Source organism: Bos grunniens, chromosome 27 (genome assembly GCF_055505025.1).
Source record: "Bos grunniens cultivar Pamir isolate PY7600 chromosome 27, Bosgru_T2T1.0, whole genome shotgun sequence".
Lineage (NCBI taxonomy): Eukaryota > Metazoa > Chordata > Mammalia > Artiodactyla > Bovidae > Bos > Bos grunniens.
Window position 1 is genome coordinate 5839839 of NC_141191.1, and position 14383 is coordinate 5854221.

At 37.9% G+C, this 14383-nt stretch overlaps 1 pseudogene; it reads left to right on the top strand.

Moving 5' to 3' along the window:
- The first annotated feature begins 295 nt into the window (after positions 1–295).
- On the top strand, positions 296–668 carry LOC147343419 (HIG1 domain family member 1A, mitochondrial pseudogene; annotated as a pseudogene).
- Positions 669–14383: the final 13715 nt, after the last annotated feature.

Sequence of the window (14383 nt, forward strand, 5' to 3'; positions counted from 1 at the left end):
TTTTTTAACAAGTGGTGCTTGGAAAACTGGTCAACCATTTGTAAAAGAATGAAACTAGAATACTTTCTAACACCATACACAAAAATAAACTCAAAATGGATTAAGGATCTAAACATAAGACCAGAAACTATAAACTCTTAGAGGAGAACATAGGCAAAACACTCTGCAACATAAATCACAGCAGGATCCTCTATAACCCACCTCCCAGAACATTGGAAATAAAAGAAAAAATAAACAAATGGGATCTAATTAAAATTAAAAGCTGGGGTGCGGGAGTGGGGTCAGAATCCGGTAGGAACCTGAAACGTCTTGAAGTTGTCTGAAGATTCTTCAATCTCTATGTCAAGCGACACAGATATTTCTCTTTCTTCATATGATGAAGATCAGGGATCTAAACTTTCCGAAAAGCTAGAGAGGCACCATTTGTCTCCATTGGAATGGCAGGTTTTGCAGCAATTGTTGCATATGGATTATATAGATTGAAGAGCAGGGGACATACTAAAATGTCTGTTCACCTGATCCACAAGCGTGTGGCAGCCCAAGGCTTTGTTGTGGGAGAAATGACTCTTGGTATGGGCTATTCCCTGTATCAAGAATTCTGGGGGAAACCTAAACCTTACAAGAGGAGATGCTGTCTTGGTCCTCTTGGTGGTGCTTGCTTTAGTTAGACATCTCATATTGAGGTTATGTGTTTATGCTGAAAATAAATTGTTTGGATCAGATAAGAACATGGTAATTTGAAAATTGGCTTCCTTTCTTGCAGGCTTGATTTGCCTGGTGACTAAGTTACTGGTGACTAGTTCACTAGCTAGGTCATTCAGGGGAGTCAGACCAGCACAAAAGAAACATGTCACTTTTAAATACACTTGATAGTGGTACCTGTCCACCTTCTTAAACTCTTCTGTTGAAATTAGTTCTAAAGAAGACAACATGCCAATCCTAAAAATGCTCCCAGTTGCTGCAGAATATCATATGCTTTTGATGTAATGTAGGAATCCTATTTACCCCAGTTAATTTAACTTTCTGACAGCCTTGTGGACTGAGTACTGTTTTAAGGGCTGGTTGGCTCTTGAGGAACCCTTTCAGAACAGTGCATGGAATACAACATTACAATCTTCCCTGGAAGTCTGTGTGTGTTTTTAAACCAAAACTAAGAAGCTGGTAACAGAGCCACTTTGAAGTAGTATTTATTTTAGAATCGTAGTTATAAACATGAGAGTAACTTGTGGATCCCTTTTAGCTCTTTTGTAATTGCAGAATTATATTTTGCTGCTGTTATATTAGAATAATTTTAAATTATTTTGAAACATGTATTTTAAGTGCTAATGCAAAGGTAAATGAAAAACACTTTTTAAATGTGTGCAGTATGTTTATTTTCTCCAAAAGTATCATCACCTAAATAAAATGCCTATAATGGAAGTCATTGATGAGCAAGCTGGTTTGGTCAGACATTACACAAACTTTGGTAAATCACAGAATGCTTTGTTGTACTTATGAAATTCTTGTCTAACCTGAATTTACATTCCATGGTGATAACATGGTAAATGCAGTGTTAATAAAGTAAATGAACACAAAAAAATTTTAAAAATTAAATTAAATTAAAAGATTCTGCACAACAAAAGAAACTATAAGCAAGGTGAAAAGACAGCCTTCAGAATGGGAGAAAATAATAGCAAATGAAGCAACTGACAAACAACTAATCTCAAAAATATACAAGCAACTCCTGCAGCTCAATTCCAGAAAATAAAAGACCCAATAAAAAAGTGGGCCAAAGAACTAAATAGACATTTCTCCAAAGAAGACATACAGATGGCTAACAAACACATGAAAAGATGCTCAACATCACTCATTATCAGAGAAATGCAAATCAAAACCACAGTGAGGTACCATTTCATGCCAGTCAGAATGGCTGCGATCCAAAAGTCTACAAGCAATAAATTCTGGAGAGGATGTAGAGAAAAGGGAATCCTCTTACACTGTTGGTGGGAATGCAAACTAGTACAGTCACTATGGAGAACAGTGTGGAGATTCCTTAAAAAACTGGAAATAGAACTACCATACGACCCAGCAATCCCACTGCTGGGAATACACACCGAGAAAACCAGAATTGAAAGAGACACGTGTACCCCAGTGTTCATCGCAGCACTGTTTATAATAGCCAGGACATGGAAGTAACCTAGATGTCCATCAGCAGATGAATGAATAAGAAAGCTGTGGTACATATACACAATGGAGTATTACTCAGCCATTAAAAAGAATACATTTGAATCAATTCTAATGAGGTGGATGAAACTGGAGCCTATTATACAGAGTGAAGTAAGCCAGAAAGAAAAACACCGATGCAGTATACTAACGCATATATATGGAATTTAGAAAGATGGTAACAATAACCCTGTATGCGAGACAGCAAAAGAGACACAGATGTATAGAACAGTCTTTTGGATTCTGTGGGAGAGGGAGGGGGGGATGATTTGGGAGAATGGCATTGAAACATGTATAATATCATATAAGAAACAAATCGCCAGTCCAGGTTTGATGCAGGATATAGGATGCTTGGGGCTGGTGCACTGGGATGACCCAGAGGGTTGGTACAGGGAGGGAGGTGGGTGGAGGGTTCAGGATTGGGAACATGTGCACACCCATGGCAGATTCATGTTGATGTATGGCAAAACCAATACAATATTGTAAAGTAATTAGCCTCTAAATAAAATAAATTTAAAAAATAAAATAAAATATATAAAATATCCTGAAAAAAAAGAGTTAACATAAAAGATGTCAAAAACAAACAAAGCCAAGGAAAACTTAAAAAAGTAAAATAACATCTTTAAAATAATTTGAAAAATAAAACAATTATAATTGAAAATTGGATATCAGTAAAAATTGGGCTTCCCAGGTGGCACAGATGGTAGTAAGGAATCCACCTCTCATTGCAGGAGACAAAAGAAACTCGGGTTCAGTCCTTAGATGGGGAAGATCTCTTGGAGGTAGGCATGGCAACCCACTTCAGTATTCTTGCCTGGAGAATCCCATGGACAGAGGAACCTGGTAGGTTATAGTCCATAGGATTGCACAGAGTTGGACATGAGTGAAGCAACAGCATGTACTTCAGTAAAATATGTAATCTTCTTGCATAATTACTCTATATTCTAAGTTCTATGAAGTGTATTCTCAATAAAAGATTTCTTTTTCAAAAATCTAGAAGCATCATGCAATTGATATGAATATTTAAGTGATTATATTTTATATTCCCCTGCACAATTTACTAGTTAAGTGATAGTATTCCTTAAGATTGTTGATGTCTTTAGATTAAAACATTTAAGAAAAATACACAAAATTAAATATGAGAAAAACAGAAGCAATTACAGACAGAGTTTTCGTTAGTAGATTAATTTCAAGAAAGTAGTTCCCTCAGGCTACATATGGAATTACGATTTGATAAGAGGAAATTGATTGTTACATGTAAAACAGAAAAAAAAAAAAGAGAGAGAGAGAATTAATGCTACCTGAAAAGCTGTCCTTGCTGAAAAACTCAAGACAATCAACAAGGGCTCGAATTCTCAGTGGAGAGCTACTTCATGATGTCACTAAGCTATTCCTTGTACACCTTCTTCTTTCTGCATCTATTTTCTATTCAAGCTACTAATGAGAGTTTAAACTTGAGAATTTTTGGAAAAGGGATTCTGCATAATGTAGCAGCACTGAAAATAATAAGAATCTTTAAAGAGGAAACTACAGCTTCAATTTTATGTACTACTGAAAACAAAATCTTTTGTTCAATGTGCATTTTAGAATCTCATGTAATAACCAGATCTCCATAAGAGAAATGTTCTGAATGTTCCTCCTAGTGGTGTTGATATTTTGCCAATATATATTTTGGCTTACTTTTAAATTTACCAAGGGAAAAATAATTGGCTAAGATGAGTGTATGACGAGCAAAAAGAGGAGACTAATTTAACTCATAAATAATGACTCTTCACAAAGCTATCAGTGAAGTAAATGAATTATTTTACACAGTTATTTAAAACCAATCTTTACTTGCAAAACAACTCTGGGAACCTAACTTGCATTGCACCATGGAGGGCCCATGAAATTCTCTGACAAACTGGTTTAGGGCTGGTCGCTTGGGGCTATGATTCCTTATTTATCAACTGTCTCAATACAATGAAAATATGTATCATCCTTAGAGATACTAGAATAATCAACTGCCTCAAAACCATGACTGCCTTTCCTGTGACCCTGTTGTTGAACTCTGACATAACCCAGACATGCTAGGGGAAGTGTATAGTTGTGTTTTAACTTATTAACATCATCTTATATATAGAAGTCATGACTCAAGAGCATGGAACATGCTCTTATCATGCAGATTTGAAGACTGCAAGATAAGACAGAAAATGTTTACTAACCTTCCCACTCCAATATAGGATATATAGAAATGAGGTACATGACATACACACACACACACCCTCGACAAAATGGTAAATGGAAGAGTGAAATTGAGAGAGAGGGATGGAGAGTTGTTCTCAGCACCCCTTCAATAAAAGTATTAAGTAGATTAAAGATTGTGACCTCTGCCTGGGGAGAAAATACACAAGTTCCACAGAAGAGAGTTCATATCACACCAGTTCAGGTTTTGAAGTCAGCTGGTGCATACAGAGTCTGGCCTGAGCTCATTATGAATAATTCATATCTCATCTATCTTTTGAAGAGGTGTTAAATTGCCCTTTTGGCATGTCTGTGGTTTCTGAGGAATGTGTTCACACCTCATTATCGCTCAGTGATGGACTCCTGAAAGAGAATGTAATTGTCTTCAACCAAGGTCTTTGTCAGTCCAGGAAGGCAGGAATTCAGGACAATACTAGTTCCCTTACAACCACAAAGGGAAAAGCTCCAGGAGAAAACAGGACAATCATGTTTCTCCCCCTTAACTTTTACAGAAATTTCACTTTTCTCTAAAGTTGTTTCAGTTCAAAGTTACTTCTACCTTTCACTTTCTTTGAAAACTCTTTGAAAAGGAGATTCATTCTGAAAGAAACTGAAAGCTAGAAGTAATTTACCTGGTGGCTTAGATAAGCAAAGAATCTATCTGCAGTGCAGGAGACCTGGATTCGATCCCTGGATTGAGAAGACCCCCTGGAGAAGGGGATGGCAACTCACGCCAATACTCCTGGCTGGAAATATCCCACGGAAAGACGAGCCTAACAAGCTGCAGTCCGTGGAGTCACATAGAGTTGCTGAGTGTCGACGGAGTGACTGACACTTTCACACTTTCTTCTACCTTTCAGTTTCTTTCAAAATTAAAATATTTGTAAAGGAGATGGAAGGAAATCTATTCTTTGTTTCTATAACATGGTCAAAAAATACTCTAAGACCCATCTTTCGAAATGTGGAAAGATAGCTATAACCTTTGATACTTTCAATTCCTACTCAGGCATTCCTTCTACATCGATTTTTCATTTGTTTGTTTTTTGCATTTGTTTGTTTTAATATTAGTGAGATTCCCATCTGCAGATCTGTCAACTTTTCTCTGCACATCAACTCCTTAATTCTGAGCTTCCTTTCTAACTCATATTAGAGCAACTTGACTCACCCATTAACTATTTTCTGGTCAATATACTAACCTCCATTTCCCTGTTCTTACATATAAAAAGAAAAAAATAAAACTGAAAGAATAAAACACTGTGACTTCTCCAAGTCTACAGCCAGGATTTGGTTTTACTTGGAAAAATAAAAAAAAGTAAAGTAAAATTTGTAAAGCATGAGTCCATTGTGTTAACACTGTCTCCTTTGCTTTCCCAAAATCAATGTTTTCCCTGAGCAGAGTCATTTCAGATGCACACCATTCTCCATGAAACTAAACCTCCAGGACATTTCCTCTCACATTCAGCAGAGGACTTTCCTTTCCAAATACCCAAAAAAAAGTCATCGGATAGGCAAGCCCTCAGTATTTTCCACATTGAAGAATCCCTTTATTTGCATTACAATGAAGACAGCATCTCTCCTCCAAACCAAGCATCATGCTGTATAAAACCAAGCATCATGCTGGCATTGAACCTTTCCTCTTGTGCCCCAACAGAGACTCCACACTTTCGACATCCCCATCTTTCGACTATATTATCAAGCTCCTTTATATCACATTCAAATGTGTGCACATTTCTCTCACGGAAAAAAAACAAAAACAAAAACCTTCCATTGACTCCCATACTCTATGGAAATAGCTCTAAAGAGATGCTAAAGAGATTTGAGCCTTTAATACTATAGCTGCATTGAAGACACTCTACACCATGTTCTCTGACTCACCCATCATTCACTCTTCTGCCTGCAACTCATGTATTGATAAAGTGTAACAGCTTCCTTGTTGCCAAGGCAAATGGATAGTTTCCAGTCCTCATCCTAATGGGCTTTTTGTCAATACTAATCTCCTTGTCACTTCATGGGAAATAGATGGGGAAACAGTGGAAACAGTGTCAGACTTTATTTTTGGGGGCTCCAAAATCACTGCAGATGGTGATTGCAGCCATGAAATTAAAAGATGCTTACTCCTTGGAAGGAAAGTTATGACCAACCTAGATAGCATATTAAAAAGCAGAGACATTCCTTTGCCAACAAAGGTCTGTCTAGTCAAGGCTATGGTTTTTCCTGTGGTCATGTATGGATGTGAGAGTTGGACTGTGAAGAAGGCTGAGCACCGAAGAATTGATGCTTTTGAACTGTGGTGTTGGAGAAGACTCTTGAGAGTCCCTTGGACTGCAAGGAGATCCAACCAGTCCATCCTAAAGGAGATCAGTCCTGGGTGTTCTTTGGAAGGACTGATGCTAAAGCTGAAACTCCAGTACTTTGGCCACCTCATGCGAAGAGTTGACTCATTGGAAAAGACTCTGATGCTGGGAGGGATTGGGGGCAAGAGGAGAAGGGGACGACAGAGGATGAGATGGCTGGATGGCATCACTGACTCGATGGACGTGAGTCTGAGTGAACTCCGGGAGTTGGTGATGGACAGGGAGGCCTGCGTGCTGCGATTCATGGGGTCACAAAGAGTCGGACACGACTGAGCGACTGAAATGAACTGAACTGAATCTCCTTGTGGGAAATTCTTCTCCTTTGAGCATTTCCAAGGAACTCATGTTTTTCTCATTCTCTTCTGTATCTATTCCTTTTCAATTGCATTTATGTATCCTTCTTTCTTTTATTTTCACTCAAAAATACTGCCTGGTCTGTCTCTATGTCCCTCTCCATCAGTATACCCTGTATATCCTTTTTTCACTTGTACAACTTCAGTAACTATCTGCGTGCAGCCAGCACCCACGTGTATTTCCCCAGTCCAGATTTGATTACCGAAGCTCACACTGACACAGAGGAATCCATCCTATCCTCACGCTACATGGACCATCCCCAGAAATGTATGCTCTTGAAGAAAATGTATCAAGCAAGGCTACATCAGTTTCCTTGGTTGCAGGGAGTTGATATTTTATTGTTTCAACAAGATAAATAGAAATAACATGTAGGTGTGTTTGTATACTTTTTCATGTGTACCATAAGAAATAAGTCTATGCCTCTTAAAGTTGTCCAGTGAACAGTTGAATTTATGACAGTTATGCTTTGGTCTAGTTGAAAAAGAAAATAAAAAGATCCAATGACTGTAAGATTTTTCCTGAGACAAATGAAATGCACAGGGTTTTTTTTGTTTTTTTTTTTTAGATGATTCTACTTATTATAAGGGCTTCCCTGGTGGCTCAGTAGTAAATAGCCAATGCAGGAGATGTGGGTTTGATCCCTGGGTCGGGAAGATGCCCTGGAGAAAGAAATGGCAATCCACTCCAGTATTCTTGCCTGGGAAATCCCATGGACAGAGGAGCCTTGTGGGCTATGGTCCATGGGACTGCAAAGAGTCAGACAACTTAGTGACTAAACAACAACTACAACTTACTATAAAGCCACGAGCAGCTCACAAGACGGCACATATGCCATTCAAACAAAAAGAGTAGAAATTTCATGGAATCTAAAAGTTTAAATAGCACACTGCATTCTACATCACATTCAAAAACACCTTTACAAATGAGAAATTATTAGTTCAAATATTAGTTTTTTGGTTAAGCCAGTTATTGAATGAGTACCTATTTTTAGGTAAAGAACCAAAAATAATTTTTGTGAAGTGCCTTCCCTGTAATCTGGGCTTCCCTGGTGGCTCAGATGGTAAAGCATCTGCCTGCAATGCGGGAGACCCAGGTTTGTTCCCTGGGTCAGAAATATCCCCTGGAGAAATAAATGACAACCCACTCCAGTACTCTTGCCTGAAAAATTCCATGGACGGAGGAGCCTGGTAGGCTCCAGTCCATGGGGTTGCAAAGAGTCAGACATGACTGAGCAGCTTCACTTCCCTGTAATCTCTCTGAACTGTTAAACTTTTGGTTACTCAAAGCTAGATACACGGGGAAAGAGGCCACAGATGGGAACACTGAAAAATTAACAGCATTTGGAATTCTGTTTATTTTTATGTAGACTTTTACATAAATGCTTTATAAATGTACAAGGACAACTCAACGGACCCCAATGTAAATTGATTAATGTAGTAGATAAACAGTATAGTACTTGTGCTTAGAGTGTACTGTGGTGATTTAGAGCAGTGCCCACCCACTTGACACTCCTCACATTACTTGATTTTCCTTCCACAATTATAAATATATGAGATATTCAATTAGCAGATTTATTAATAAATAATTAAAGAATAATATTGATTTATCTATATTCCTATTTATCTATTTTCTATTTATCTATATAATATATAACCTCTACCCAAATATTTTAAGTTTTTTCAAAATCTTTAAAGAAACCCACAATATGATTTCACTATTTTACAAACAGCAGCACCTCCAGATAATCTACCCAAACATCGGATGCCAGAGAAAAATTATTATAATCCTCCTACATTAGGACTTTAAAGTACTATCTAGCACTGTTTTGTGCTATGATTTTCACTTTTAAAAAGTCAAGAAACTCAGTTATAGTCCCTCTACTATCCCTGAAAGATTCATGGTGGTTATTATATAACATATTAAAATTTAGTCCCAGATAGAAATATCACCCACCATTTCTATTTATTAGAATTATTTGTTGTTACTATGGGATTCATAAAACTGAAGACTCATAAAACTTTAGACTCATAAAACTTTATGTTGGAAAATACATTAGTGCTAAATATTGATACTATAACTTTCCTGTTGTTACATGACAATTCTAATTGGAATCATTTTTTCAGAAAATTTTAAATGGAAATTGTTTTAGAATTGAATATAAACAGCTAGTTTGAAAAAATCAAATCCAGTTTACAAGACATGATATTTTCCTTAAATTTATGAGTTCAGTGGTATCATTGTAAATTAACATCCCCAGTTGAAAAGGAGTATATTCTTGAAATAATCTGCATCTAATTTTGTCAAAAGTTACTACAAGTTTAGAGGCAGCAAAACTTTACACTGTAACAAATTTCACATTAAAGAATTCAGTAAAGCAGCTGCTTCACCCCTGAATGTTTACAAAGACATAATTGGTCCCACTGTGACTCCAGCCTTTTCCGCTGAACAACTGTTGAAGTCATAAAGCTTTTGTCAAGAAAAGCGTAATAAGTAATGTGCAGGTAGGTGTGAGTAATGTGCAGTTTTGGTAAGCCAGGAGATATGATGTGTCTTGCCTCAGGTAGTCCTGTGGCTTGAAGAAAGTCATATTCTGCTCATCACAGCAGACCCTAATATAATGCTAATCACGGCACATAATTCAGAGGTTCCACATGTTGGTTCTGCCCTAAAAGCTAAGAACTGACAAGGAAACAAAAAGAAATAAATTAAAAAGTTATATGCTCACTTGCTAAGTCATGTCTGACTCTTGGCAACCTCAAGGACTGTAGCCTGCCAGGTTCCCTGTCCATGGGATTTTCCAGGCAAAAATACTGGAGTAGGTTGCCATTTTCTTCTCCATGCAAAGCTTTTTTTTGGAAAGGTTCTTAGTGACAGTATCTACATATAATTCATTCATTTATCCAGTCACAAATTCTGCATTAAGCTTCTTCTCTTTGCAGAACAAGGCATCAAGTACTAGAAATCATCAATAATAAGACAGAGATGGTCCTGCCTTTGCAAAACATGTTTTAATTAGGAAGTTGGAGAGACTCGTAATAAAATCATCATAAGTTACTGAACCATTTGGATGGCTTTTGTTATTCATTTAAGTAAATGTACATACATACTGTTGCCACATATAATCTTATATTGGACAAGGTCACCTTAGCTACAACATGACACATAGATTTGAAAGGACCAGGTTTACATGTAGTGAGATTGGAGAGGGAATGGTAGTCATGTGGAGTAAGGTACCATCCTTCTCTTGAGACTTGGGTAGATTGAGATATGTTGAGAAGTAAAGCAGAATGGGTTGGAATATCCTATAGGGTGTTAGTAAATAGTGACTGTGGAGTCCAACTGCTCTGGTCTTCAAAGCAGCAACAATCCCTCGTTTGTCCTATGGGGCTGCCCACAGTGTTAGCCTCAAGGGTTTACTGTGAAATTTAGCACAGTTAATCCACATAATGAGAAATTATCTCTGATAGCATTCAGAGCAGTGCTGTGTACTGGAAACATGACTTGAGAGACAGGACATTCCACATTGCCCAAATGTTCTTCCTTATCTTATTTGGTCCTGCAAAGGTTCTTGAATCTGCCTTTCCTCAGTTTGGAAAACCCCTGGATATCTCTCCCCAGACTGCTTCTTCTCTCTCTCTCTCTAATCATTTTGTGACTCAAATTATACACATGTTGAAATTCTGTGAGAGGACATCCTTGGTGATCCAGTGGCTGGAAGTCTGCCTTGAAATGCAGAGGAAGAAATGCAGGGCACCTGTTCAATCTGTGGCCTGGGAAGATCCCACATGCCGTGGAGCAGTTAGGCCTATGCATCAAAACAGCTGAGCCTGTGCTCTAGAGCCTGTACACAGCAACTACTGAAGCCTGCACATTCTAGAGCCTGTGCTCTGCAGCAGAGAAGCCACAACAATGAGGAGCCTGTTGCCCATGACAAAGAGTAGCCCCCACTCGCTGTAACTACAGAAAGCCTGTGGACGGCAATGAAGACCGAGAGCACCCAATAAATAAATAAATACTAAACGTAACATTTAAAAGTAAATAAAATTCTGTGATATAAGTTTCTTCTTCATATGTTAAAGATTCTTTAGAAGAAGTTAGATGGAAAGCTGACATTTGAATGGAAAGGATGGAAGCCAGGAGGCAATGGATAGAAACCTAAGGGCTGAAGGAAAATGAACACTGACATTTCAGAATTCCATTCAGAGGAAATAGCCTGTGAAAATGAAGGTGCAATAAAGATGGTTTCAGAAACAAAAACAGAATTTACCACAAGCAGAACAAACCTAGATGGATACAGGATGCTTGGGGCTGGTGTACTGGGATGACCCAGAGGGTGGTGCAGGGAGGGAGGTGGGAGGGGGTTCAGGATGGGGAAAACGTGTACACCCGTGGTGGATTCATGTTGATGTATGGCAAAACTAATACAATATTGTAAAGTAATTAGCCTCCATTTAAAATAAATAAATTTAAATTAAAAAAAAAAAAAAAAACCTAGATGGAACATGAAAAATAAAATGTCCCTAATTAGAAGCATGGGGATTAAAGAAGAAATGATGACTGCTGGGATGGTTAAGTCAGGGAATAAATATAAGTAAATATTGAAAATAGAACACCACAATGGAAGTGTCTGGGGTACTTAAAACCTCTGTTAAATTAAAATAGTAGCTCAAGTAGTACATATTTATAGTTTAAGATGGGGAAAATATAGTTGAAAGATTTTAAGTACTTTGTACTTTCTGGAAAATGAAAAGGCTTATAATTTAGGCTATACTAAATCTAAGTACTCACTCTAGAGTTACCATTAAAGAACTCAAAGAACAGGATACTATCAAGCTAATCTAACATCAGTTCAGTTCAGTTCAGTTGCTCAGTCGTGTCCATCTCTTTGCGACCCCATGAATCGTAGCACACCAGGCCTCCCTGTCCATCACCAACTCCCGGAGTTCACTCAGACTCACGTCCATTGAGTCGGTGATGCCATCCAGCCATCTCATCCTCTGTTGTCCCCTTCTCCTCCTGCCCCCAATCCCTCCCAGCATCAGAATCTTTTCCTATGAGTCAACTCTTCACATGAGGTGGCCAAAGTACTGGAGTTTCAGCTTCAGCATCATTCCTTCCAAAGAACACCCAGGGCTGATCTCCTTCAGAACGGACTGGTTGGATCTCCTTGCAGTCCAAGGGACGCTCAAGAGTCTTCTCCAACACCACAGTTCAAAAGCAGCAATTCTTCAGCGCTCAGCCTTCTTCACAGTCCAACTCTCACATCCATACATGACCACAGGTAAAACCATAGCCTTGACTAGACGGACCTTTGTTGGCAAACTAATGTCTCTGCTTTTGAATATGCTATCTAGGTTGGTCATAACTTTCTTTCCAAGGAGTAAGTGTCTTTTAATTTCATGGCTGCAGTCACCATCTGCAGTGATTTTGGAGCCCAAAAAAATAAAGTCTGACACTGTTTCCACTGTTTCCCCATCTATTTCCCATGAAGTGATCTAACATATGCATTAATAATAAGATGTATGTTTGACAGGAAAGAGAAAACAAACACAGGTGACAGAAAGAACACATGTGGGAAGAGCCTTATACCATATGGCTATAAAACCATATACATATTTAAAAAATCTCACTGTATGTATATAAACCCAGGACCCAAGTTAAAAACAAAATCAAGCAGATTAGGTTTAAAAAGAATGGTGGTCACAGGAATACACATTGAAGACAAGCATGTAAGATCTTGAAGGTACTAATAAAATCAAAATGAAAACCTAGATGAACTTCAGGCAAGATGTTACCAGACACAAGAAGGAATATTTTAAGCCAATCCAGGGAACAATTCAATATGACCAATACAGTTTCACTTTGGTTTACATTTATAGAATAAACACATTTAAAGTAAGAAACAATAAGGTCCTACTGTGTAGCACAGGGAACTAAATTAATATCCTGTGAGAAGTCACAATGGAAAAGAATATTTAAAAAGAACATATATACGTATATACACACACACATTTTGAAAGTAGAAAGATCTGAAAAGTCATCATTCTGCCCACCTTAACCTTAGGATCAAAGGAGACTCACAAACCATGGAACTCTGACATTAGGTGTCTTCTGATGCTACGCAAAAAAGGAAGTACACACACTATCAAGGATGTACTGAACTTGCTAGAATGTTTTCCCTGAACCTATTCATGAAGTAAAGTCCACATGTGGGTACTGAATATAATGAGTACCCTGGACCATTTTTTTTTTAATGTATGAATGTCATCAAAAGCTGAAAGAAGACTCAGAGCCTTGGAAAGATTAATATACTTGGGAAACATAAACCAACTGCTGTCTGCTGGGAGTATTTCTGGCAATTGTGGGAGTAAGTCTTTTCATCTTAAAGGGGGATTAAGCTGCAAATCATAGCACAACAACAATGCACAGACTCTGACTGGATCATGAATCATATAATTTTATTAAAAAACATCATTGGAACAATGCAAAATTTCAATACGGGCTGTATATAATTATGAAGATATTATTGATTTAATACTACCTTAGATGTAATAATAGTCATTACATATGTTCTTAATTATAGGAGATTGAGAATATGGTCATTTGAAATGGCAAATGTGAAAAAATTCTAGAAAAAACAATAAACTGACATTTCAGGTTCTGTCAAGGATATCGATTCTGACTGGCTGGAAGTAAATCTGATTCTGAACTCTTTCTGCTCTAGTAGGTACGGGGCTCTCCTGACATTTTCTGTTCCAATGTTCTTCATGCACCAAGTGTGACTGATTTGATTTTGTAACTAAAAGCACAGTGGCACACTAGTGATCAATATGTAATATAGGTAATATGTGAATGTAAACATCAACTCATGATACGGTTTTTGCTTTGGAAGCATATCACCCAGGTGAATAGTCATCAAGATCAAATAACTAAGGGCAGAGGAAAAAAACAAAAAAACAAAAAACTCCAACAAAAGTTCCTTGATAACCTTACAGCCAATCACAGATTTAAAGGTGGGGTTAGGGTGAGGGTTGCATTTCTTGCACTCCATAGCATAAAAGACCCACCTTCCAGGACTGCTGGGCTTGCTCAATAAAACAGGAGTAATTTCCAACACAAACGTACATGGATGGCCTAGGTGGTCGCTTAGTATTGCCTAAGATAGAAATAATTGTGCGTGGGTGCTCAGTTGTGTGTGACTCTTTGCGACCCTATGGACTGTGGTCCGCCAGGCTCCTCTGTCTATGGGATTA